Source organism: Stomoxys calcitrans, chromosome 3 (genome assembly GCF_963082655.1).
Source record: "Stomoxys calcitrans chromosome 3, idStoCalc2.1, whole genome shotgun sequence".
Classification (NCBI taxonomy): Eukaryota; Metazoa; Arthropoda; class Insecta; order Diptera; family Muscidae; genus Stomoxys; species Stomoxys calcitrans.
The window spans coordinates 147733477-147760159 of record NC_081554.1 but is presented as its reverse complement, the minus strand read 5'-3'; positions in this window follow the sequence as shown (position 1 = coordinate 147760159).

Below are 26683 nucleotides of genomic sequence, written 5' to 3'. Positions count from 1 at the left end.
TGCGCTAATTCAGCTAATTTTCGTTAAATTGTTGCGGGAACTGCGTATACGTATACGTACTAAAAACCAATACAAAAATAAAACCTTCCTCAACACAATCAAGCCAATGCTAATATGGATCTCAAGGCCCAGATCAAGCCCCACGGAGGTCCTATACAAGCACTTAGAGGAAAACCACAACTCCGACAGACCCACCCACACTATAGGAATAGCCTAGCGGTTAGTGACGTCGCCTTGCAATCCGGAAGCCCAGGTTCGAATCCCGGACCGGTCGAAATAAATTTTATTGTTCTAACGCCTGATGTTATTCAAACGCGTGAAAAAAAAAATAAAAAAAATAGAAAATAAGAAAAAAATAGAACAAAATTTGTAGCTAAATTGTAGCAAAAAAAATATAAAGCAGAAAGCAGAAAACCAGCGACAAGTCACCCTACAAGATAGCCAAGAAAGACTACTATTACAGACGCTTTACTTCTGCAATAGGCTCCAAGAGAACGTGGAAGGTTATTCGAGACATAGGAATTGGGAAAGATACTAATAGATGTTCAACAAACTTGGACATCAATGGGCTTAACGATGCTTTTGTTAATGTCCCACAGATCCCAGTTGATTCCAATTTCTATGGCTTCAATGTCTCCCCCTCCCTCGATGACAACTCTGGTTTTGGCTTCAGCTGTATTGGTCCCACCGATGTCCTTGAGTGCGTCGCGACCGTAAAGTCTAACGCTGTCGGATCTGATGGCATTGATCCTAGATTTGTAAGACTCTTGCTCCCCCTTATTATTCCTCATGTAACCTATGTTTTCAATAGGATTTTGACCACGAGTTACTTTCCATTAGCGTGGAAACATGCCAAAGTCATCCCACTGCCTAAAAATTCCAAGGAATATAGACCAATTGCGATTCTTTGTTACTTGTCAAAGGTCTTTGAGAAATTGTTGTATTTGCAAATGTCGTCTTTTGTCAACGATAACTCTTTGTTATATGTGAGACAGTCCGGATTTCGACCTTACCACAGCTGCGTAACTGCCTTGGCAGAGGTCACTGAGAGGATCAGGGTCAATTTGGAGAATGACAAGATAAATTTCCTTGTTCTTCTTGACCATTCTAAGGCATTTGACACTGTGGATCATTCCTTGTTATGTGATAAGATGAGACATCTTTACAATTTTTCCTCTACGTCCGTTCGTCTTATTTTGTCGTACCTGTCACACCGCACTCAGTCCGTCAGTTATAAGTCTTCTCTATCGGCACCTCTGCTTGTTTCAAAAGGTGTTCCTCAGGGATCAATTCTGGGTCCTCTTCTCTTTTCATTGTACAGTAACGACTTGGCGGGTCAATTGTCTTATTGTGAGGTACATATGTATGTACGCTGACGATGTACAAATATATATCGGCAGTCCGAGGGATGAGATTGCTGAAAACATACGTCTGCTTAATCATGATCTGTCAAGAGTCAGCACGTGGGCGAAAGCCAATGGCCTGTGTCTCAACCCTGTAAAGTCCAAGTGTGTGGTTATCAGAAACAGGCTGTCTCGTTTTTCATGTGATGTCAGTATATACATTAACGACTCTAGATTGGAAATCGTTCCTCATGCAAAGAACTTGGGGTTGTTATTAACAGCACTTTGACTTGGAGTAATCATATCGACTCTGTCGTTGGTCAGGGATATTCAAAATTGAGAAACAAGTGAACGACACTCAACAGTTATCGAACAAACCAACATCGCAAGCAGTTGTGAGAGGTTAGAACCAGCTAATCAAGCTTCAGGTCAAACCACAATTGTGGAAGCTTCCCAAAATATGCAATCCAACGGACAAGGAACTAGCGGAAAACAAAACTGTCAAAACAGCGAAATGTCACGCCCCTGTGGAAAACGTCGGCAACAGTTTACCCCCAGAAGATCGGAAAGAATTCGGAAAAGATTTAAAGGGAAAGCAAATTAAGTGCGAGGGAATGTTGGATATCTAAACTACTGTCATTCACACATTTTTAATCACATCTTCATTGAATTATTTTAACAAGCTATTATACTTTTTCGTATTTGAATAACTGTCACATTTTTTCAGTCTCTTTCATTTTTTATACCATAATAAAGACGTTTTGGTATTTTTTGTAAAAGACTAGATTTTCTCAGATTCATCATAGACGTAAGCTAAACGTCTACTTACCGAGTCGCACTAACAGCACTTTGACTTGGAGTAATCATATCGACTCTGTCGTTGGTCAGGGATATTCAAAATTGCGTGCTCTCTGGGCCACTCAGTCGGTAACTCCGCTGCGGGTTAGGTCTCTCTTGGCAAAGACTTATCTTGTTCCTGGCATTCTCTACGGCTGTGAGTTGTTTGCTAATTGCGACTCGGTAAGTAGACGTAAGCTAAACACCTTTTTTAATAGCGTTACTCGTTATGTATTTGGCTTGAGACGGCGCGATTCCATCTCTGAATACTCTTTATCTCTGTATGGCGTCTCCTTCCAGCACTTGTTGTTCCTAAGATCGCTTACTTTCCTGCATAAACTGATCTACACGCAGGCACCACAATATCTGTATTTCGCCAGATCTACTAGAGGTAAAAAAATCATTCCCAAAATGTATCGGAGGCTTGTTTCTGAATGGCATATGTTCATATTCGCTGTACGTCTCTGGAATTCACTTCCTAACGATCTGCAATTACTCAGTAACTCGGCACATTTAAAACCAGACTTTGAAAACATTTTACTGCATTAAGTTAATGAATGTTAAGACTTATTTATATTTTTATTTTTATTCTTCTTTACTTACCTTTACTTCTTTTTTTTCGGATCAACTAAGTCTACTAATTCCTCTTTAATTGATAAATTCACTTTTGTTTTTTTTTTTTCTTCTAAATTCAAATCTACAAAGCCACAATTGTTAGTTTTTTCCGTAAGTTATTCATTCAAAATCTGTGATGTATTGTATAGCTATAGATTCTTAGTTTTAAGTGTTAACTATGTACAATTGTTGGAGATATTACCCGAACTTTAATTATAATAATTTTATATTCTTGTTGTGCGGATGTAAATAAATAAATTACAAATTAAATGATACCTTAAATACATGGTCCTACATTTGGATATAAAATTCGTATTCTACTCCCAAAAACCTTTATTTGAGCCCCATATTGCGATGGCCGCTAAAAAATTGCTGTTTGTGGGGTATTTTGGGTATCAATTCTTGCGAAAATGGGTATCAATTCTTGCTCTACCCCCAATACCTTTCATTTAAGCTCCACGTTGACATTGTCAGTAAATATGCCAGATTTAGGGGTGTTTTGGGGATTGGGTAAGTCCCCCACTCACTAAGCCCGGAAAATATATCAGCAACGTGCTCTATTCTCATATATCTATATATGATTTATTTGAATCTCATATTGCCATTGCCCTCAAAATTGGGTATCAAATTCGTTTTCTAATCTCATTTAAACTCCTTATTGCAAAAGTCAGCAAATATGTCCGGTTTGGGGTATTGGCCCTAAAAACTATAAATATTTAGTTCCACACACTTTAAGACCCAAATTGTCTTGGTGAGCAAATACGTCCTATTTGGGGTTTGTTATGGTGGTGGGACGTCCACTAGACAGTCGTAGTCTTCTCCCACACACCTTTAATTTGAGTCCCATATTTCCATAGTCGGCAAACATGACCGGCTTGGGGGTGTTTTGGGGGATTGGCGGCCACTCAGTGAGTTGACCTTGAAAATATACATGTTGCGCTTAAAAACCCTCTTATTTGAGCCTTATATTGCAATAGTCAGAAAATACTTACTATTTGGGTGGTGTTGTGGGGGTGGGGTGGCCCCATAGACACTTTTCCCGAATATTGATATCAAATTCGTGCTTCACTCCCGAAGACCTTTCATTTGAGCCCCATATGGCTATGGTCGTAAATTTGTCCCCTTTGGGGGATGTTTTTAGCGAGAAGCGGGCTCCCAAACACTTGGTCCCACATTTGGATATCAGATTCATATTCTACTCGCAAATACCTTTAATTTGAGTTCCATATTGCCATGTTCGGTAAATATATCCGATTTAGGGCTGTTTTGGGGCTTGGGGTGGTCCCCCTAGCACTTGGTCCCACAATTGGATATCAGATACGTTTTCTTATCCTAAATACTTTTCATTTGATTCCCATATTGTCGTGATTGGTCTATATATATGTTAGGTAAGTTTTAGGGTGGGGCAGCCCCCCTAGGTACCCCATCCGAAATTTGGATACCAAATTTTTATTTTTAGGGTATTATAAGAGAGCACACAAAATTTCGCTTAAATCGCACCACCCATCTCCGAGATCTGGCGTTTCTGAAAATTAGGGTAAGGAGGAGGGTCCGTCCCGCCTTCAGATATCAAAAAATGTAGTACCCTTTTTCCACCACGGGGTCCTTATGCACCATCTGTGAAAATTTCAAGAAAATCCGTTCAACCGTTTCTGAGTCTATAAGGAACACACAAACATACAAACAAACAAACCTACAAACAAACACAAATTGATTTTCATATGTAAGATAATACTTAGGCTTCTTGGGGCCGTAAGGGACTTTTCGAAAGAACGATTTATATGGGAGCTTTATCAGGTTATATACAGATTTAGGCCATAATTGGCACTGAAGACATAATAGAACACAGCAAAATCGGACATCAATTGGAACTTATAGGAGCTTAAGATCTCAAATAAGGAGATCGGATAATACGAGGGCTGCTTTATAATAACTTTTCCCGAATATTGATATCAAATTCGTGCTTCACTCCCGAAGACCTTTCATTTGAGCCCCATATGGCTATGGTCGTAAATTTGTCCCCTTTGGGGGATGTTTTTAGCGAGAAGCGGGCTCCCAAACACTTGGTCCCACATTTGGATATCAGATTCGTATTCTACTCGCAAATACCTTTAATTTGAGTTCCATATTGCCATGTTCGGTAAATATATCCGATTTAGGGCTGTTTTGGGGCTTGGGGTGGTCCCCCTAGCACTTGGTCCCACAATTGGATATCAGATACGTTTTCTTATCCTAAATACTTTTCATTTGATTCCCATATTGTCGTGATTGGTCTATATATATGTTTGGTAAGTTTTAGGGTGGGGCAGCCCCCCTAGGTACCCCATCCGAAATTTGGATACCAAATTTTTATTTTTAGGGTATTATAAGAGAGCACACAAAATTTCGCTTAAATCGCACCACCCATCTCCGAGATCTGGCGTTTCTGAAAATTAGGGTAAGGAGGAGGGTCCGTCCCGCCTTCAGATATCAAAAAATGTAGTACCCTTTTTCCACCACGGGGTCCTTATGCACCATCTGTGAAAATTTCAAGAAAATCCGTTCAACCGTTTCTGAGTCTATAAGGAACACACAAACATACAAACAAACAAACCTACAAACAAACACAAATTGATTTTCATATGTAAGATAATACTTAGGCTTCTTGGGGCCGTAAGGGACTTTTCGAAAGAACGATTTATATGGGAGCTTTATCAGGTTATATACAGATTTAGGCCATAATTGGCACTGAAGACATAATAGAACACAGCAAAATCGGACATCAATTGGATCTTATAGGAGCTTAAGATCTCAAATAAGGAGATCGGATAATACGAGGGCTGCTTTATAAGTTTCCACCCTAGGCTACACTAGTTGCCGCCAGGACAAATGTCAAACCTTCCAATGGAAGGTACTCATATCGTGGACGCTACTACTTCCAGAAACCGACCCATCAGCGATGGCATTTGGCTATAAGTGATCAATCCTCCAAAATCCTTCAAAATGTGCCTGTTTCAGCGAATGTCTTTGCTTTATAGTACTAAGATATGGGCTATTGAATTACTTTGTTAAACATTTCGGCTTAGTACTTTTATTAAAGTATTATAAAAATTTTATTTTGCGCTTATTTTTATATCCACCATCATAGGATGGGGATATACTTATCTGTTTCATTCCGTTTGTAACACCTCAAAATATTTGCATAACACCCCAAAGTATATATATTCTTGATCGTCTCGACATTCAGAGTCGATCTAGACATGTCCGTCCGTCCGTTTGTCGAAATTACTATAGCGGTCGAACGCGTACAGCAAGCCACTTGAATTTTTAATGAAGGTCGTTCGGGATTGCAAATGGGCTACTCAGAATCGTTCAGTTTTAAATATAGTTCCCCTATAAACCGTTCTCCCAATTTGACTTCTTGAGCCCTTGGAAGCCGCGATTTTTGCATGATTTAGATAAAATTTTGCATGTAGTGTTCTGTTATGACTTCCAACAACTGCTCCAAGTACGGTTAAAATCAGTCTATAACCTGATATAGCTCCCATATAAACCGATCTCCCGATTTGACTTCTTAAGCCCATTCAAGCCGCAATTTCTGTTCCGATTTGCATGCGCTGTTTTGTTACGACTTCCAACAATGCCAAATACGGTCCAAATCAGTATACAACCTGACAGAGCTCAATTGTAAACCGGTCTCACGATCATCCCTGTTCGGTTCGTAGAAGCTTTAATTTTTTCTGGTTTAAAAGAAATTTGGTATGTGGAATAAAATTAAGCCCTTCAACTAAATTTATTTTGTACACATTTTTAGCAAAATCCATGCTGGTGGGTTCCCAAGATTCGGTCCGGCTGAATTTAACACACTTTTACTTGTTATACCCACCACCAATGGATGCGGGAATATTAATTTTGTCATTCCGTTTGCAACATATCAAAATATCCATTTCGGACCCTATAAAGTATATATATTCTTGATCGTCGTAAAAATCTAAGACGATCTAGCCATGTCCATCCGTCTATCAGCCCGTCTGTTGAAATCAATCAGTCTTACCAAGAGATATTGAGCTGACACTTTGCACAGATCCTTTTTTGTCCATAAGGAGTTTAAGTTCGAAGATGGGCTATATCGGATTTATGCCCAAAGTCGCCGAAATTTGGGACAGTGAGTTGTGATAGACTGAATATGTCTCTCGGTTAAAAGTTTTGGACCCATGAAAACCGCATGAAACAACGCAATTCGCTGAAATTCGGGTCAGCGAGTTGTTTTAAATCCTTCATTTGTGTTAGTCATCTTCAATTTGGCCCAGATCGATTCAGATTTGGATATAGCTGCCATATAGACCGATCTCTCAATTCAAGGTTTTGGGCACATAAAATGTGCATTTATAATCCGATTCGGCTGAAATTTTAAAAAGGGACTTACGATAACCTTTTTCACTTCCGTGTCGTTAATGGTTCAGATCGGTTTATGTTTGAATATAGCTTACCAAAAAAACCAATATTTTATTCTACAAAATTCAACAATGACTTTTACTTGTTACCCCACTCAAAATGTTCGTTCCAAATTTAGTCCATATCAGACCTTATTACGATATGGCTGCTATGGGGCATAAATGATGTATTTTTCACCGGATTATAACGAAAGTTATTTTACATTTATACCCGAGGTGGTGGGTATCCAATGTTCAGCCCGGACGAATTAAACGCCCTTTCACTTATTTTTCACCTAATTTGGCTGAAATTTGGCTCAAACATCAGTGGCAAGTTTTGTCCGAAACGGCCAATATGGTGACTAACAAGTTTGTTCAGTGAGTTCAAGCTGCATCAAAATCGGACTAAAATTGGTTAAGTTATAAAAAAAACAAGTAAAAGCGTGGTAAGTTCGGCCGGGCCGAATCTTATATACCCTCCACCATGGAGCGCAGTTGTCGAGTTCTTTTCTCGACATCTCTTCTTAGGCAAAAAGTGATATAAGAAAAGATTTGCTCTGCTATTAGAGCGATATAAAGATATGATCCGGTTTAGACCACAATTAAATTATATGTTGGAGACCTGTGTAGAATGTCAGCCAATTCGAGTAAGAATTGCGCCCTTTGGGGGCTCAAGAAGTAAAATAGAGAGATCGATTTATATGGGAGCTGTATCGGGCTATAAACAGATTTAGACCATAATAAACACGTATGTTGATGGTCAAGAGAGGATCCATCGTACAAAATTTCAGGCAAATCGGATAATAATTGCGACTTCTAGAGGCTCAAGAAGTCAAGATCCCAGATCGGTTTATATGGCAGCTATATCAGGTTATGAACCGATTTAAACCTTATCTGACACAGTGGTTGAAAGAAAAAATAAAAAATAAAAAACGTCATGCAAAATTTCAGCCAAATCAGGTAGGAATTGCGCCCTCTAGAAGCTCAAGAAGTCAAGTCCCCAGATCTGTTTATATGACAGCTACATCAGTTTATGAGCCGATTTGAACCATTTTTGGCACACTTGTTGGATATCATAAAAAAAACATGTCGTGCAAAATTTCATTCCAATCTGATAAGAATTGCGCACTTTAGAGGCTTAAGAAGTCAAGACCCAAGATCGGTTTATATGGCAGCTATATCAGGTTATGGACCGAGTAGGACCATACTTGGCACAGTTGTTGAATATCATAACAAAACACGTCGTGCAAAATTTCATTATAATCTGATAAGAATTGCGCACTCTAGAGGCTTAAGAAGTCAAGACCCAAGATCGGTTTATATGGCAGCTATATCAGATTATGGACCGATTTGAACCATATTTAGCACAGTTGTTGGATATCATAACAGAATACGTCGTGCCAAAATTCATTCAAATCGGATAAGAATTGCGCACTCTAGAGGTTCAAGAAGTCAAGACCCAAAATCGGTTTATATGGCAGCTATATCAGGTTATGGAACGATTTGAACCATACTTGGCAAAGTTGTTGGATATCATAACAGAACACGTCGTGCAAAATTTCATTCCAATCGGATGAGAATTGCGCACTCTAGAGGCTCAAGAAGTCAAGACCCAAGATCGGTTTATATGGCAGCTATATCAAAACATGGATCGATATGGCCCATTTACAATACCAACTGACCTACTCTAATAAGAAGTATTTGTGCAAAATTTCAAATGGCTAGCTTTACTCCTTCGGAAGTTAGCATGCTTTCGACAGACAGACGGACGGACATGGCTAGATCGACATAAAATGTCGCGACGATCAAGAATATATATACTTTATGGGGTCTCAGACGATTATTTCGAGTAGTTACAAACAGAATGACGGAATTAGTATACCACCCATCCTATGGTGGAGGGTATAACAAGTAAAAAGGCGTTAAGTTCCTCGGGTATATGTGTCAACCAATTTTCGACATAATCCGATGAAAAATGCATAAGCTATGCATAAGCCATAGCAGCTATATTGAAACATGGTCCGATTTGGACCAACTTCGGCACGGACATTGAGTGGTCTAATAATTACAAGTTATTGTTCAATGTTAAGGAACAACATATTGGTCTTTTTGGCAGCCATATTTAAAAGTGGGCCTATCTGAACCATAATCGACACGGATGTCGAAAATACTAGCGTAAATCAGTGTCAAATATCAGCAAAATCGGATTATTTGGGCCCAAGACTTTATATCGAGAGATCGGTCTATTAAGCAGCTATATCCAAATTTGAACCGATCTGGGCCAAATAACAAAACGCACTTGCACTTTGTGCGAGTTACTAGCCCAGCCACCACTGAAGGAAGGGGTATAATCATTTTGTCATTCCGTATGCAGCACATCGAAATATCCATTTCCGACCATATAAAGTACATATATTCTTGATTAGAGTAAAAATTTAAGGCGATCTAACCATGTCCATCCGTCTGTCCGCCAGTCTGTGGATATCACATTACAGTCTTTAAAAATAGAGATATTTAGCTGAAAAAATTTCAGCTTAATATCTCTATTTTTAAAGTCTGCACAAAAGCACAGATTCTTTTTTTACCATAAGCAGGTTAAGTTCGAAGATGGGCAAAATCGGACTATACCTTGATATTACCCCCATATAGACCGATCCGCCGATTTAGGGTCTAAGGCCCATAAAAGCCACATTTATTATCCGATTTTGCTGACATTTAGGACTGTGAGTTGAGTTAGGCCCTTCGACATCCTTTGTCAATTTGGCTCAGATCGGCTTAGATTTGGATATAGCTAGACTGATCTCTCGATTTAAGGCTTTGGGCCATAAAAGGCGCATTTTTTGTCCGATGTCGCCAAAATATGGAACAGTGAGTTAGGTTAAGCCCCTCGACATACTTCTTCAATATGGCACAGATCGGTACAGATTTGGATATAGCTGCCTTATAGACCGATCTCTCGATTTAAGGTTTTGAGCTCATATAAGGCCAATTTATTGTCCGATTACGCCGAAATTTTGGACAGTGAGTTGTGTTAGGCCATTCGACTATCCTCTTCTTCAGATCGGTCCAGATTTGGATATAGCTGACATTTAGACCGATCTCTTGATTTAAGGTTTTTGGGCCATGAAAGGCGCATTTATTGTGCGATGTCGCCGAAATTTGGGACAGTTAGTTGTGTTAGGCTCTTCGACATTTTTCTGCAACTTGGCCCAGATCGGTCCAGATTTGGATATAGCTACCATACAGACCGATATCTCGATTTAAAGTCTTGGCCACATAAAAAGCTCATTTATAGTCCGATTTAACTGAAGTTTGACACAGTGACTTATGTTAGGCTTCTCGACATCCGTGTCGTAAAGGTGATTTTTTTGAGGTTAGGATTTTCATGCATTAGTATTTGACAGATCACGTGGGATTTCAGACATGGTGTCAAAGAGAAAGATGCTCAGTATGCTTTGACATTTCATCATGAATAGACTTAGTAACGAGCAACGCTTGCAAATCATTGAATTTTATTACCAAAATCAGTGTTCGGTTCGAAATGTGTTCAAATTTTGACAAATTTTGTTCAGCGATGAGGCTCATTTCTGGTTGAATGGCTACGTAAATAAGCAAAATTGCCGCATTTGGAGTGAAGAGCAACCAGAAGCCGTTCAAGAACTGCCCATGCATCCCGAAAAATGCACTGTTTGGTGTGGTTTGTACGCTGGTGGAATCATTGGACCGTATTTTTTCAAAGATGCTGTTGGACGCAACGTTACGGTGAATGAACACATTTCGAACCGAACACTGATTTTGGTAATAAAATTCAATGATTTGGTTCAAGTCAGTTTATTTTTAGAGCAATATTTTGTAATACACAATTGAACAATGACTTATACTTATTAGTATAGGCGGAATTTTTTCACAAATATTTCTTATTAGTGTACGTATGTTGGGATTGTAAATGGCCCATATCAGTCTATGTTTTGATATAGCGAATATATAAACCGATCTGGGGTCTTGACTTCTTGAGTCACTAGAGGACCCAATTCTTATCCGATTTGACTGACATTTTGCACGAAGAGTTTCCTATTAGTTGCAACAACTGTGTTGAGTATCATTTAAATCGGTCTATAACCAGATATAGCTGTCATATAAACCGATCTTTGATCTTGACTTCTTGAGCCACTAGAGGGCGCTATTCTTATCCGATTCGGCTGAAGTTATATACGAAGTGTTTTGTTGCGACTTTGAATAACTGTGCTTATAAACCGATCTTGACTTCTTGCGCCAATAAAGGGTGCAATTCTTATCCGATTTGGCTGAAATTGTGCACAAGGTGTTTTGTTGTGGCTTTCAATAACTCTACTAAGTATTGTTCTAATCGGTTCATAACCTGATTTAACTTCAATATACTTGTGCAATATAGTTTGAATCGATCTATAGCCTGATACAGCTCCAATGAAAACCGATCCCTCGATTATGCTTCTTGAGCCCTTACAAGGCGCTATTCCTATCCGAATTAACTGAAATATTACCCAATGACTTTTACTATGGTCTTCAATATTCAATTCATTTATGGTCCGAATGGGACTATAACTCGATATAGCTCCAGTAGCATTACAATTCTTATCCATTATTCTTTGTTGGCCTAAAGAGATACCGCTCAAAGAACTCGACAAATGGGATCCGTGGCAGAGGGTATGTAAGATTTGGCCCGGACGAACTTAGCACGCTCTTTCATGTTTTATTCTTTAAATAGACAAAAAAATAATTCACACAATTAAATTGAGGCAACTCCTTTTAAAAAACACATATAGAAGACATTCCCACGTTTTTACGTATAGCTAAAATGGCATTTCAATGCTATGCTACTTAAAGAAAATTAGCAGACTTATTTCCTTTTATTTAAGAACAAGTAGTATAAATTGAAGACGAATGTTCAAACGTTTCTTAAAAAGTTGCCAAAAACTTTCAACCATTACGACAAACTGCCATTAGCGATTTGCGAGGAAATAAGAAGTGCACTTTGAAATTGACCATTTGAAAAGACCCACAAATGAAATATCCCTGAAGAAGTTTTAATACAAGAAGGTTGAAGAAAAAAATCAATGGTGAGAAGACTGCAGGGCATGAAAAAAAAATCAATCAACTAAAACCGCAAGTTTTCGAAGCACATAGAATAAAGATAGAGAAAGGACTTGAGTGCAAAAAAAATAATAAATGCTAACTCGTAAAGACATAGCAGTAGATAAAATAAAATCATCGCTAAGTGCCTTTTATGGAATTAAAATAATCTTCAATTTAAGATGAAACTCAACAAGTAGAAACGTGTAAAGTTAGGCCAGGCCGAATCTTGGGAACCAACCAACATGAAATTTACAAAACATAAACTTAGTTGAAGGGCACATGTATACTTTACATACTAAATTCCAGCCAAAAACTGCAGCTTCTTGGGGCCGTAGAAGACTAATTGGTAAATTGGTTAATATGGTAAATCTACCAATCTAGAAAGCATACTTACAACGGATGTAAATTGCAAATTTTGCCCATGAACATTCCACTAAGGAACAGGGGCAAACTTCTCACATATCAATGAGTCCGAACGGCGTACCGCAGTGCGACACCTCTTTGGAGAGAAGTTTTACATGGCATAGTACCTCACAAATGTTGCCAGCATTAGGAGGGAAAACCATCGCTGAAAATTTTTTCTGATGGTCTCGCCAGGATTCGAACCCAGGCGTTTAGCGTCAAAGGCGGACATGCTATCCTCTGCGCCGTACTTACAACGGATGTAGAAAATCATAAAATAACAACACCTGTAAAATTTCAGCCAACCAGAAAACTGTTGCTGCTTCCAGGGCTAAGGACCTCACATCGACATATCGGGATGGTACTGGCAATGTTAGTGGAAGTCTTAAAGGAACACTATTTGCAAAATGTCAGCCAAATCGAATTAGAATTCAGAGGCTCAAAAAATCAAATCGGTAGATCAGTTTATATGGACGCTATATGAGGTCATAGACCGATGTAGATCACGGTAACCACAGGCATTGAAAGTTATAAAAAATCAAAAAATACAAAGCCAAATCAGATGGAAAGGGTCTACTAAGTCAATTCGAAGAGCCATTCAATGTGGGAGCTTAATCTAAATCTTAATCTATATAGCCCATTTACAATCCCCAAAGGTACACATCAATAAGAAGCAAATGTACAAACTTGCAAGCAGGTATCATTATTCGTTCGGCCACTATTACGGCCACAGACGGACGGACGGACATGGCTGGATCGAATTAGAATGTGAAAACAATTAAACTTTGCAGGGGCACATGAAGAACTAGTAAAAGCGTGCTAAGTTCGGCCGTGCGGAATCTTATATACCCTCCACCATGGATCGTGTTTGTCAAGTTCTTTTCCCGATATCTCTTTTTAGGCAAACAAAGGAGGATATATCTAGTTATGGTCCGATTCGCACCATAGTTGTAGTGAATGTTGGAGACCATAGTAGAAGCCATTGTGTAAAATTTCAGCCAATCCTGAAAAGAATTCCGCTCAAGAAGTAAAATAGAATGATCGATTTATATGGGAGCTATAACAGGCTATAGACCGCTTCAGACCATATTTAATGCGTATGCTGAAGGTCATGGGAGATGTCGTTGTACAAAATTTCATCCAAATCGGATAAGAATTGCGCTCCGTAGTGGCTTGAGAAGTCAATATTCGAGATCGGTTTATATGGCTGCTATATCGGGTTATGGACCAATTTGAATCATACTTAACACAGTTCTTGAAAGTCATAACGAAACACGTCGTTCAAAATTTTATTTAAATTCGATAAGAATTGCGTCATCAAGTCAAGAAGTCAAAATCCCAGATCGGTTTGTATGACAGCTATATTAGGTTATAGACCGATTTAATCCACACTTAGCACATTTATTGGAAGTCATGACAAAACACTTCATTCCAAATTTCAACCAAATCGGATAAAAATTTCGCCCACTAGTGTCTCAAGAAGTCAAGATTGAAAATCGGTATATATGACAGCTATATAAGGTTTTAGAGCGATTTGAACTATACTTGGCACAGTTGTTGGAAGTCATAACGAAACACGTCGTGCAAAATTTCAGCCAAATCGAATAAGAATTGCGCTCTCTAGTGGCTCAAGAAGGCAAGATCCAAGATCGGTTTATATGGCAGCTATATCAAACAAGTAAAACCGTGCTAAGTTCGGCCGGGCCGAATTTTATATACCCTCCACCATGGATTGCTTTTGTCGAGTTCTTTTCCCGGCATCTCTTCTTAGGCAAAAAAGGATATAAGAAAAGATTTGCTCTGCTATTAGAGCGATTTAAAGATATGAACCGGTTTGGACCACGATTAAATTTTATGTTGGAGACCTGTGTAAAATATCAGCCAATTCGAATAAGAATTGCGCCCTTTGGGGGCTCAAGAAGTAAAATAGAGAGATCGATTTATATGGGAGCAGTATCGGGCTATAGACCGATTCAGACCATAATAAACACGTATGTTGATGGTCAAGAGAGGATCCATCGTAGAAAACTTTAGGCAAATCGGATAATAATTGCGACCTCTAGAGGCTCAAGAAGTCAAGATCCCAGATCGGTTTATATGGCAGCTATATCAGGTTATGAACTGATTTAAACCTTATTTGACACAGTTGTTGAAGTAAGAATAAAATACGTCTTGCAAAATTTCAGCCAAATCGGATAGGAATTTCGCACTCTAGAAGCTGAAGAAGTCAAGTCCCCAGATCTGTTTATATGACAGCTATATCAGGTTATGAACCGATTTAAACCATACTAGGTACAGTTGTTGGATATCATAACAAAACACGTCGTGCAAAATTTCATTCCAATCGGATAATAATTGCGCACTCTAGAGGCTCAAGAAGTCAAGACCCAAGATCGGTTTATATGGCAGCTATATCAAAACATGGACCGATATGGCCCATTTACAATAACAACCGACCTACACTAATAAGAAGTATTTGTGCATAATTTTAAGCGGCTAGCTTTACTTCTATGAAAGTAAGCGTGCTTTCGACAGACAGACGGACGGACGGACGGACAGACGGACGGACAGACGGACGGACATGGCTAGATCGACATAAAATGTCACGACGATCAAGAATATATATACTTTATGGGGTCTCAGACGAATATTTCGAGTAGTTACAAACAGAATGACGAAATTGGTATACCCCCCATCCTATGGTGGTGGGTATAAAAATGGACCGTTATGGCTTATTTACAATCGTAACCGACCTACACTAATTAGAAGTATTTGTGCAAAATTTCCTCTACCGAAAATTGTCGTGCCTTCGACAGACAGACGGACAGACTTCCTCAAATTCTAATTTGAGAAAGATCAGCTCTAAATTTATTTGGTTGATTTTTATCATATCTATACAGAAATTGTTATGAATAATTTATTTGACAACGACAAAGTCAATTTCCAGATGCATTTAATTGAGCCACCAGAGCTTATCAATAAATCATCATTAAATAAATCAGCTAAGAACAAAAATCTCCTTATATTGCCTCCAAACGACTTTCGATGATTTCTGTATAATCCCATTTTACCTCAAATCCCAGCCAAGACAGCAATGAATCTTCGACTTTAGGGTCGTGGTTTCTTTGGTCTATCACATCAATTATCTTTCTTTCGGTAATTACAGTTTACCTCAGAGATATTAAAATAAAATGAAAGCAAATGGAAGAAGAGACAACAGAGTTTTTTGCTTTGCCCATAATCTGTAATCAATGAGCATTTAGTAATTTACCGCACATTATAACCTTTCTGCAATTACTCTTCTCATGACATACAACCGCTTACACACTTCAAGAATGTTTAAGTGCAACAAAACACATTTGAAGCCGTATGCACACATCGACACACTTTAAGAATGTCATGGGGATACGCATGGAATCTTGTGGTTTTGTATGTGCATGTGTGTACACATTATTGTAAAGATATCCGCAATTTATCTAATATCCGGTTTAACTAATACATTGATAGTGAGTACAAAACATATAGCCTTGTACACTGCCATAGATACATATAATGCCCACGAAGCATTAAAGCGGAAAACCAATGGATTTTCTTTTTAAAACATAAACATGTTTCACTAGCAAGACATAATGAACATGAAAAGATTTGTGTACATACACACACACACACACATAGAGCGTAAACATAGGTAGTTCTTAAATGCGAGCATTTGGATTGTGTAACAATAGGTGGTTCTTATATATGAGCCAAATGAACTTAGTTATTGAAGGGAAAATTTTTTGATAAAGCATCATATATCTGTATATGTACAAGCTGAACCGTGCCCGCTTCGCTGCGCCTTTTTTTCCAATTATGGAACACAATATTCTTCTGAATATTTACATTCGACAAGTAAGGGGCTTTAAGTGAAAAATCATGCTGCAAAATTGATATATATATATATATGTCGTTTTACTAATAGTATGTTACTTTTAAATGCATTTATTTGAAACCCATATGATTTTTATTGGTTTATGAGATCGCTCTGAGGGTTTTGAATTATTAAAGTTTGGATGTTAGATGTTCTCTATTCTTAAAGCCTTCACTTGAGCCCGAAATTCCATGTGGATTTTGGGAGTGTGACGGCCCCGCAAATGCCGAGTGTGGATGTAAAATTCGTTTTCTACTCCCAGTTTATATCAGATTCGTACATTACTCTCAAATACCTTTCATTTCAGCCCCATATTGGTTTGGTCGGTATTTATGTCCAATTATGCCACTAAGATTGAGCCTATTGCGATGTTCATGGGACGAGACGTCACCCCAAATACACTTGGCTACGAAACTTGGTATTAAATCCGTTTTTTTAGGATACGGATATACTATTTTCGGTATTCAGTTTGTAAAACATCTAAATAATGATCTGAGACCGAACACGGTATATGTTGGGTTGCCCAAAAAGTAATTGCGGATTTTTTAAAAGAAAGTAAATGCATTTTTAATAAAACTTAGAATGAAAATTAATCAATTATACTTTTTTTACACTTTTTTTTCTAAAGCAAGCTAAAAATAACAGCTGATAACTGACAGAAGAAAGAATGCAATTACAGATTCACAAGCTGTGAAAAAATTTGTCAACGCCGACTATATGAAAAATCCGCAATTACTTTTTGGGCAACCCAATATATGTATTCTTCATCCCATGGTCAGTCGAACACCGCTATCTTTCGAAGCAGTGAAGCTAGGCGCTTGAAATTTTGCTCAAATACTTCCTATTACATACATACATTTATGTCGGAACTTGACTTCTTGAGCCTTAAGAGGGGGCAACTCTTATTCGATTTTGCACAAGGTATTTTTATACCCTCCACCATAAGATGGGGGGTATACTAATTTCGTCATTCTGTTTGTAACTACTCGAAATATTCGTCTGAGACCCCATAAAGTATATATATTCTTAATCGTCGTGACATTTTATGTCGATCTAGCCATGTCCGTCCGTCTGTCCGTCCGTCCGTCCGTCCGTCCGTCCGTGCGTCCGTCCGTCCGTCTGTCTGTCGAAAGCACGCTAACTTCCGAAGGAGTAAAGCTAGCCGCTTGAAATTTTGCACAAATACTTCTTATTAGTGTAGGTCGGTTGGTATTGTAAATGGGCCATATCGGTCCATGTTTTGATATAGCTGCCATATAAACCGATCTTGGGTCTTGACTTCTTGAGCCTCTAGAGTGCGCAATTCTTATCCGATTGGAATGAAATTTTGCATGACGTGTTTTGCTATGATATCCAACAACTATGCTAAGTATGGTTTAAATCGGTCCATAACCTGATATAGCTGCCATATAAACCGATCTTGGGTCTTGACTTATTGAGCCTCTAGCGTGCGCAATTCTTATCCGATCAGAATGAAATTTTGCACGACGTGTTTTGTTATGATATCCAACAACTGTGCCAAGTATGGTTCAAATCGGTTCATAACCTGATATAGCTGCCATATAAACCGATCTTGGGTCTTGACTTCTTGAGCCTCTAAGTGCGCAATTCTTATCCGATTGGAATTAAATTTTGCACGACGTGTTTTCTTATTATATCCAACAACAGTGCCAAGTATGGTTCAAATCGGTCTATAACCTGATATAGCTACCATATAAACCGATCTTGGGTCTTGACTTCTTGATCCCCTAGAGTGCGCAATTCTTATCCGATTGGAATGGAATTTTGCACGACGTGTTTTGTTATGATACCCAACAACTGTGCCAAGTATGGTTCAAATCGGTCCATAACCTGATATAGCTACCATATAAACCGATCTTGGGTCTTGACTTCTTGACCCTCTAGAGGGCGCAATTCTTATCCGATTTGAATGGATTTTTGCACGAAGTATTTCGTTTTGATATTCAACAACTGTGCCAAGTATGGTTCAAATCGGTTCATAAACTGATATAGCTGTCATATAAACAGATCTGGGGATTTGATTTCTTGAGCTTCTAGAGGGCGCAATTCCTATCCGATTTGGCTGAAATTTTGCATGACGTATTTTATTTTTACTTTCAACAACTGTGTCAAATAAAGTTCAAATCGGTTCATAACCTGATATAGCTGCCATATAAACCGATCTGGGATCTTGACTTCTTGACCCCTAGAGGTCGCAATTATTATCCGATATGCCTGAAATTTTGTACGACGGATCCTCTCATGACCATCAACAAACGTGTTTATTATGGTCTAAATCGGTCTATAGCCCGATACAGATCCCATATAAATCGTTCTCTCTATTTTACTTCGTGAGCCCCAATGGGCGCAATTCTTAAACGAATTGGCTGAAATTTTACACAGGCCTCCAACATATAATTTAATTGTGGTCCGAACCGGACTATATCTTGATATCGTTTTAATAGCAGAGTAACTCTTTTCTTATATCCTTTTTTGCCTAAGAAGAGATTCCGGGAAAAGAACTTGACAAATGCGATCCATGGTGGAGGGTATATAAGATTCGGCCCGGCCGAACTTAGCACGCTTTTACTTGTTTTTCAATATATAACAACTGTGCCAAGTATGGTAAAAATCGGTTTATTACCTTATATAGCTGCCATATATACCGATATTCAGATTTGACTTCTTGAGCCTCTAGAAGCGCAATTACCACCCAATTTGGCTTTCATTCCGTTCATTCATTCATTCCGTTTGCAACACATCGAAATATCCATTTCCGACCCTATAAAGTATATATATTCTTGATCAGCGTAAAAATCTAAGACGATCTAGCCATGTCCGTCCGTCTGTCTGTTGAAATCACGCTACAGTCTTTAAAAATAGAGATATTGAGCTGAAATTTTGCACAGATTCTTTTTTTGTCCATAAGCTGGTTAAGTTCGAAGATGGGCTATATCGGACTATATCTTGATATAGCCCCCATATAGACCGATCCGACGATTTAGGGTCTTAGGCCCATAAAAGCCACATTTATTATCCGATTTTGCTGAAATTTGGGACAGTGAGTTGTGTTAGGCCCTTCGACATCCTTTGTCAATTTGGCTCAGATCGGTCCAGATTTGGATATAGCTGCCATATAGACCGATCCTCCGATTTTGGGTCTAAGGCCATAAAAGCCACATTTATTATCCGATCTTGCTGAAATTTGGGACAGTGAGTTGCCTTAAGCCCTTTGACATGTTTCTTTAATCTGGTCCATATCGGTTCAGATTTGGATATAGCTGCCATATAGACCGATCCTCCGGTGTAGGGTCTTAGGCCCACAAAAGCCACATTTATTATCCGATTTTGATGAAATTCGGGGCAGTGAATTGTGTAAGGCCCATCGACATCCTTCGTTAATTTGGCTCAGATCGGTCCAGATTTGGATATAGCTGCCATATAGATCGATCCTCCGATTTATGGTGTAAGGCCCATAAAGGCCACATTCGTTATCCAATTTTGCTTGAAATTTGGGACAGTGAGATGTGTTAGGCCCTTTGACATATTTCTTCAATTTGGTCCAGATCGGTTCAAATTTCGATATAGCTGCCATATAGACCGATTTCTTGATTTATGGTTTTGGGCCCATAAAATGCTCATTTATTGCCCGATGTCCCCGAAATTTGGAACAGTGAGTTAAGTTAAGCCCCTTGACATACTTCTGCAATATCGCACAGATCGGTCCAGATTTGGATATAGCTGCCATATAGACCGATATCTAGGTTTTAGGTTTTGGGGCCATAAAAGACGCATTTATTGTTCGATGTCGCTGAAATTTGAGACAGTGAGTTTGGTTAGGCTCTTCGACGTCCTTCTTCAATTTTGCCCAGATCGGCCAAGATTTGATTATAGCTGCCATATAGACCGATCTCTGGATTTGTGGTTTAGGGCCCATAAAAGAGGCATACATTTTCCGATTTCGCCGAAATTTGGGACAGTGCAACGGTTTCAATGGCTCACGCACATTTTTATACCCTCCACCATAGGATGGGGGGTATACTAATTTCGTCATTCTGTTTGTAACTAATCAAAATATTCGTCTGAGACCCCATAAAGTATTGTATATATATTCTTGATCATCATCGCGACATTTTATGTCGATCTAGCCATGTTCGTCCGTCTGTCCGTCCGTCCGTCTGTCCGTCCGTCCGTCTGTCCGTCCGTCCGTCTGTCCGTCTGTCAGTCCGTCCGTCCGTCTGTCGAAAGCACGCTAACTTCCGAAGGAGTAAAGCTAGCCGCTCGAAATTTTCCACAAATACTTCTTATTAGTGTAGGTCGGTTGATATTGTAAATGGGCCATATCGGTCCATGTTTTGATATAGCTGCCATATAAACCGATCTTGGGTCTTGACTTCTTGAGCCTCTAGAGTGCGCAATTCTTATCCGATTGGAATGAAATTTTGCACGACGTGTTTTGTTATAATATCCAACTACTGTGCCAAGTATGGTTCAAATCGGTCAATAACCTGATATAGCTGTCATATAAACCGATCTTGGGTCTCTACTTCTTGAGCCTCTAGAGGGCGCAATTCTTATCCGATTTGTATGAATTTTGGCACAAAGTATTTTGTTACGATATCCAACAACTGCGTCAAGTATGGTTTAAATCGGTCTGTAAGCTGATATAGTTGTCATATAAACCGATCTTGGGTCTTGACTTCTTGAGCCTCTAGAGTGCGCAATTCTTATCCGATTGGAATACAATTTTGCACGACGTGTTTGGTTATGATATCCAACAACTGTGCCAAGTATGGTTAAAATCGGTTCATAACCTGAATAGCTGCCATATACACCGATCTTGGGTCTTCACTTCTTCAGCATCTAGAGTGCGCAATTCTTATCCGATTGGAATGAAATTTTACACGACGTGTTTTGTTATAATATCCAACTACTGTGCCAAGTATGGTTCAAATCGGTCAATAAGCTGATATAGCTGTCATATAAACCGATCTTGGGTCTCTACTTCTTGAGCCTCTAGAGGGCGCAATTCTTATCCGATTTGAATGAATTTTGGCAAGAAGTATTTTGTTATGATATCCAACAACTGTGCCAAGTATTGTTTAAATCGGTCTGTAAGCTGATATAGTTGTCATATAAACAGTTCTGGGGACTTGACTTCTTGAGCTCTTAGAGGGCGCAATTCCTATCCGATTTGGCTGAAATTTTGCATGACGTATTTTATTCTTACTTTTAACAACTGTGCCAAATAAGGTTCATATCCTTCTATAGCTGTCATATAAACCGATCTGGGATCTTGACTTCTTGAGCCTCTAGAGGTCGCGATTATTATCCGATTTGCCTGAAATTTTGTACGATGGATTCTCTCATGACCATCAACATACGTGTTTATTATGGTCTGAATCAGTCAATAGCCCGATATAGCTTCCATATAAATCGATCTCTCTATTTTACATCTTGAGCCCCCAATTTTACACAGGTCTCCAACATATAATGTAATTGTGGTCCAAACCGGACCATATCTTGATATCGCTCTAAGAGCAGAGCAAATGTTTTCTCATATCCTGTTTTGCCTAAGAAGAGATGCCAGGCAAAGAACTCGACAAATGCGATCAATGGTGGAGGGTATATAAGATTTGGCCCGGCCGGACTTAGCACGTTTTTATACCCACCACCGAAGGATGGGGGTATATTCATTTTGTCATTCCGTTTGCAACACATCGAAATATCCATTTCCGACCCTATAAAGTATATATATTCTTGATCAGCGTAAAAATCTAAGACGATCTAGCCATGTCCGTCCGTCTGTCTGTTGAAATCACGCTACAGTCTTTAAAAATAGAGATATTGAGCTGAAATTTTGCACAGATTCTTTTTTTGTCCATAAGCAGGTTAAGTTCGAAGATGGGCTATATCGGACTATATCTTGATATAGCCCCCATATAGACCGATCCGACGATTTAGGGTCTTAGGCCCATAAAAGCCATATTTATTATCCGATTTTGCTGAAATTTGGGACAGTGAGTTGTGTTAGGCCCTTCGACATTCTTTGTCAATTTGGCTCAGATCGGTCCAGATTTGGATATAGCTGCCATATAGACCGATCCTCCGATTTTGGGTCTAAGGCCCATAAAAGCCACATTTATTATCCGATCTTGCTGAAATTTGGGACAGTGAGTTGCCTTAAGCCCTTTGACATGTTTCTTTAATCTGGTCCATATCGGTTCAGATTTGGATATTGCTGCCATATAGACCGATCCTCCGGTGTAGGGTCTTAGGCCCACAAAAGCCACATTTATTATCCGATTTTGATGAAATTCGGGGCAGTGAATTGTGTAAGGCCCATCGACATCCTTCGTTAATTTGGCTCAGATCGGTGCAGGTTTGGATTTAGCTTCCATATAGATCGATCCTCCGATTTATGGTGTAAGGCCCATAAAGGCCACATTCATTATCCGATTTTGCTGAAATTTGGGACAGTGAGATGTGTTAGGCCCTTTGACATATTTCTTCAATTTGGTCCAGATCGGTTCAAATTTCGATATAGCTGCCATATAGACCGATTTCTTGATTTATGGTTTTGGGCCCATAAAATGCTCATTTATTGCCCGATGTCCCCGAAATTCGGAACAGTGAGTTAAGTTAAGCCCCTTGACATACTTCTGCAATATCGCACAGATCGGTCCAGATTTGGATATAGCTGCCATATAGACCGATATCTAGGTTTTAGGTTTTGGGGCCATAAAAGACGCATTTATTGTTCGATGTCGCTGAAATTTGAGACAGTGAGTTTGGTTAGGCTCTTCGACGTCCTTCTTCAATTTTGCCCAGATCGGCCAAGATTTGATTATAGCTGCCATATAGACCGATCTCTGGATTTGTGGTTTAGGGCCCATAAAAGAGGCATACATTTTCCGATTTCGCCGAAATTTGGGACAGTGCTTAGTGTTAGGCTCTTCGACATGTTTATGCAACTTGGCCCAAAGCGGTCCAGATTTGGATATAGCTGGCATGTAGACCGATATCTCTATTTAAAGTCTTGGCCCCATAAAAGGCGCATTTATAATCCGATTTCACTGAAATTTGACACAGTGACTTATATTCGGCTTTTCGACATTCGTGTCCTATATAGTTCAGATCGGTATGAGGTATATGAGTATAAGGTATGAAATTTTCACCGAATTTTGATGAAAGGTGGTTTACATATATACCCGAGGTGGTGGGTATCCAAAGTTCGGCCCGGCCGAACTTAACGCCTTTTTACTTGTTTCTCCTTAGGTTTTGCAATGGGTTTCAACAGCCGCGCAAGGTATAGCCCAAAAGGTTTATAAGCTGATATATCTCCCATTTAAACTGATCACCCAATTGGACTTCTTGACCCTCTAGGGCCTCAATTATTCAGCTAAAATTTAACGCATGGTTTTTTAAAACTTTAAGTCATGGCAAGTACGGTCCATCCGCTTCTGTATATGTTTCTCCTATTAATTGGTTTAATTGCGATCCATGGTGGAGGGTATATAAGATTCGGCCCTGCTGAATTTAACACCCTCTTAATTGTTATACCCACCACCATAGGAGTATACTAATCTAGTCATTTCGTTGATCGTCTTGACGTCTTGAGTCGATCTAGCCCCACAAAGTATATATATTCTTGATCATCTTGACGTCCTGAGTCGATCTAGCCATGTCCTTCCATCTGTCGAAATCACGACAGCAGTCGAACGCGTAAAGCTAGCTGCTTGAAATGTTGCAAAGATACTAAATTTTGATGTAGGTCATTGGGGATTGGAAATGGGTCATATCGGTTCAAATTTAGAAAAAGCTCCCATATAAACCGAACTCCCGAATTAACTTTTTGAGCCCCTGGAGGCCGCAATTGACTTACAGCAACTGTGTCGAGTACGGTCCAAATCGGTCTATAACAAAATATTGCAAATTTTGCCCATGAACATTCCACTAAGGAACAGGGGCCAACTCACATATCAATGAGTGCAGTCCGATTCAAGTCTAAGCTTAGTGATGAGGGGCCTCCTTTTTATAGCCGAATCCGAACGGCGTGCCGCAGTGCGACACCTCTTTGGAGAGAATTTTACATGGCATTGTACCTCACAAATGTTGCCAGCATTAGGAGAGGAAAACCACCGCTGAAAATTTTTCTGATGGTCTCGCCAGGATTCGAACCCAGGCGATCAGCGTCATAGTCGGACATGCTAACCTCTGCGCTACGGTGGCCTCCTCCTAACAAGATATATTAGGTTGCCCAAAAAGTAATTGCGGATTCCTCATATAGTCGGGGTTGACAAATTTTTTCACAGCTTGTGACTCTGTAATTGCATTATCAGCCATTACTTTTAGCTTGCTTTAGAAAAAAAGTGTAAAAAAAGTATATTTGATTAAAGTTCATTCTAAGTTTTATTAAAAATGCATTTACTTTCTTTTAAAAAATCCGCAATTACTTTTTGGGCAACCCAATAGCTCCCATATAAACCGATCTCCCGATTTGATCCCCTGGAAGCCTTAATTTTTGTCCGATTTGGGTGAAATTTTGCACATAGTGTTCCATTTTGACTTTCAACAACTATGCCAATTACGTTTCAAAGTCGTTCAGAACCTGATATAGCTCCCATACAAACCGATCTCCCAATATGACTTCTTGAGCCCCTGGAAACCTTAACTTTTAGATGAAATTTTGCATGTAGTGTTCTGTAATGACTTCCAACAACTGTGCATAAACCAATCTCCTGATTTTATTTATTGGGCCTTTGGAAGCTTTTTTATCCGATTTGGCTGAAATTTTGCACATTGTGTTCTGTTATGACTCTCAGTATCTGTGCAAAGTACGGTCCGAATCGATCTTTAACCACATATGGCTCCCGTATTTTAGCAAAATCCATGGTGGAGGGTATATAAGATTCGGCCCGGCCGAACTTAGAACGCTTTTACTTGATGTAAAATGTCCTTCCAATAATGTGATGTCTTTCCAATAACTGTACTAATTATGGTTCAAATCGGTTCATAACCTGGTATAGCTGGCAAATAAATCGATCTTGGGTCTTGACTTCTTCAGCTTTTAGATTGCGCAATTCTTATCCGATTTAGCTGAAGTTTTGCATGAGGTGTTTTATTATAACATCTAATAATTGTGCTTAGTATGGAGCAAATCTGTTCATAACCTGATATAGCTTTCATATAAACTGATCTGGGATCTTGACTTCTTGAGCCTCTAGAGGACGCAGTTATTATCCAAGTTGGTTGAAATTTTGTACAGCGGCTTCTCGCATGACCTTAAACACACATGTGAAACATGGGTTGAATTGATTTTTAGCTTCAAACAGTTCCCATATAAACCAATCTTACCATTTTGCTTCTTGAGACCCTACAAGGCGCAATTCTTATCCGAGTGGACTGAAATATTACACAATGACTTCTACAATGTATAGCATTCATTTTATTTATACTACGAATCGAACTATAACTTGATATAGCTCCAATAGCATAACAGTTATTCATTATTTTTTATTTGCCTAAAAATAGATACTGCGCAAAGAACTCGACAAATGCTTTCCATGGTGGAGGGTATATAAGATTCGGCTCGGCTGAATTTAGCACCCTCTTACTTGTTCTACCCTATCAGCGAGTTAATTGTTGTGTCAATGCCTGTAATTCATAGCACATTTTATGTATATAATCAAATTTGTTCAATCGTCGTCTCGTTGGCTGTTCAATATATTGATAATTTCATCTTCATCTTATATTATTCTGGTAAAGTACAATACTCGAAACTCTTTCAGCACTGCATATACTCCAACGAAATGTTGGATATTTTCGATTGCCTGCTTATTGCAGAGGTTAGATAACATATTATTATCTTCCACTCCGTATAAATTGCCATTTAAGTTAAGCATTCCGCCTCGCACCTTTATAATCCATATGATGTTTTCTAAAGTATTTTCATCCGTTATAAAGGGTGATTTTTTTGAGGTTAGGATTTTCATGCATTAGTATTTGACAGATCACGTGGGATTTCAGACATGGTGTCAAAGAGAAAGATG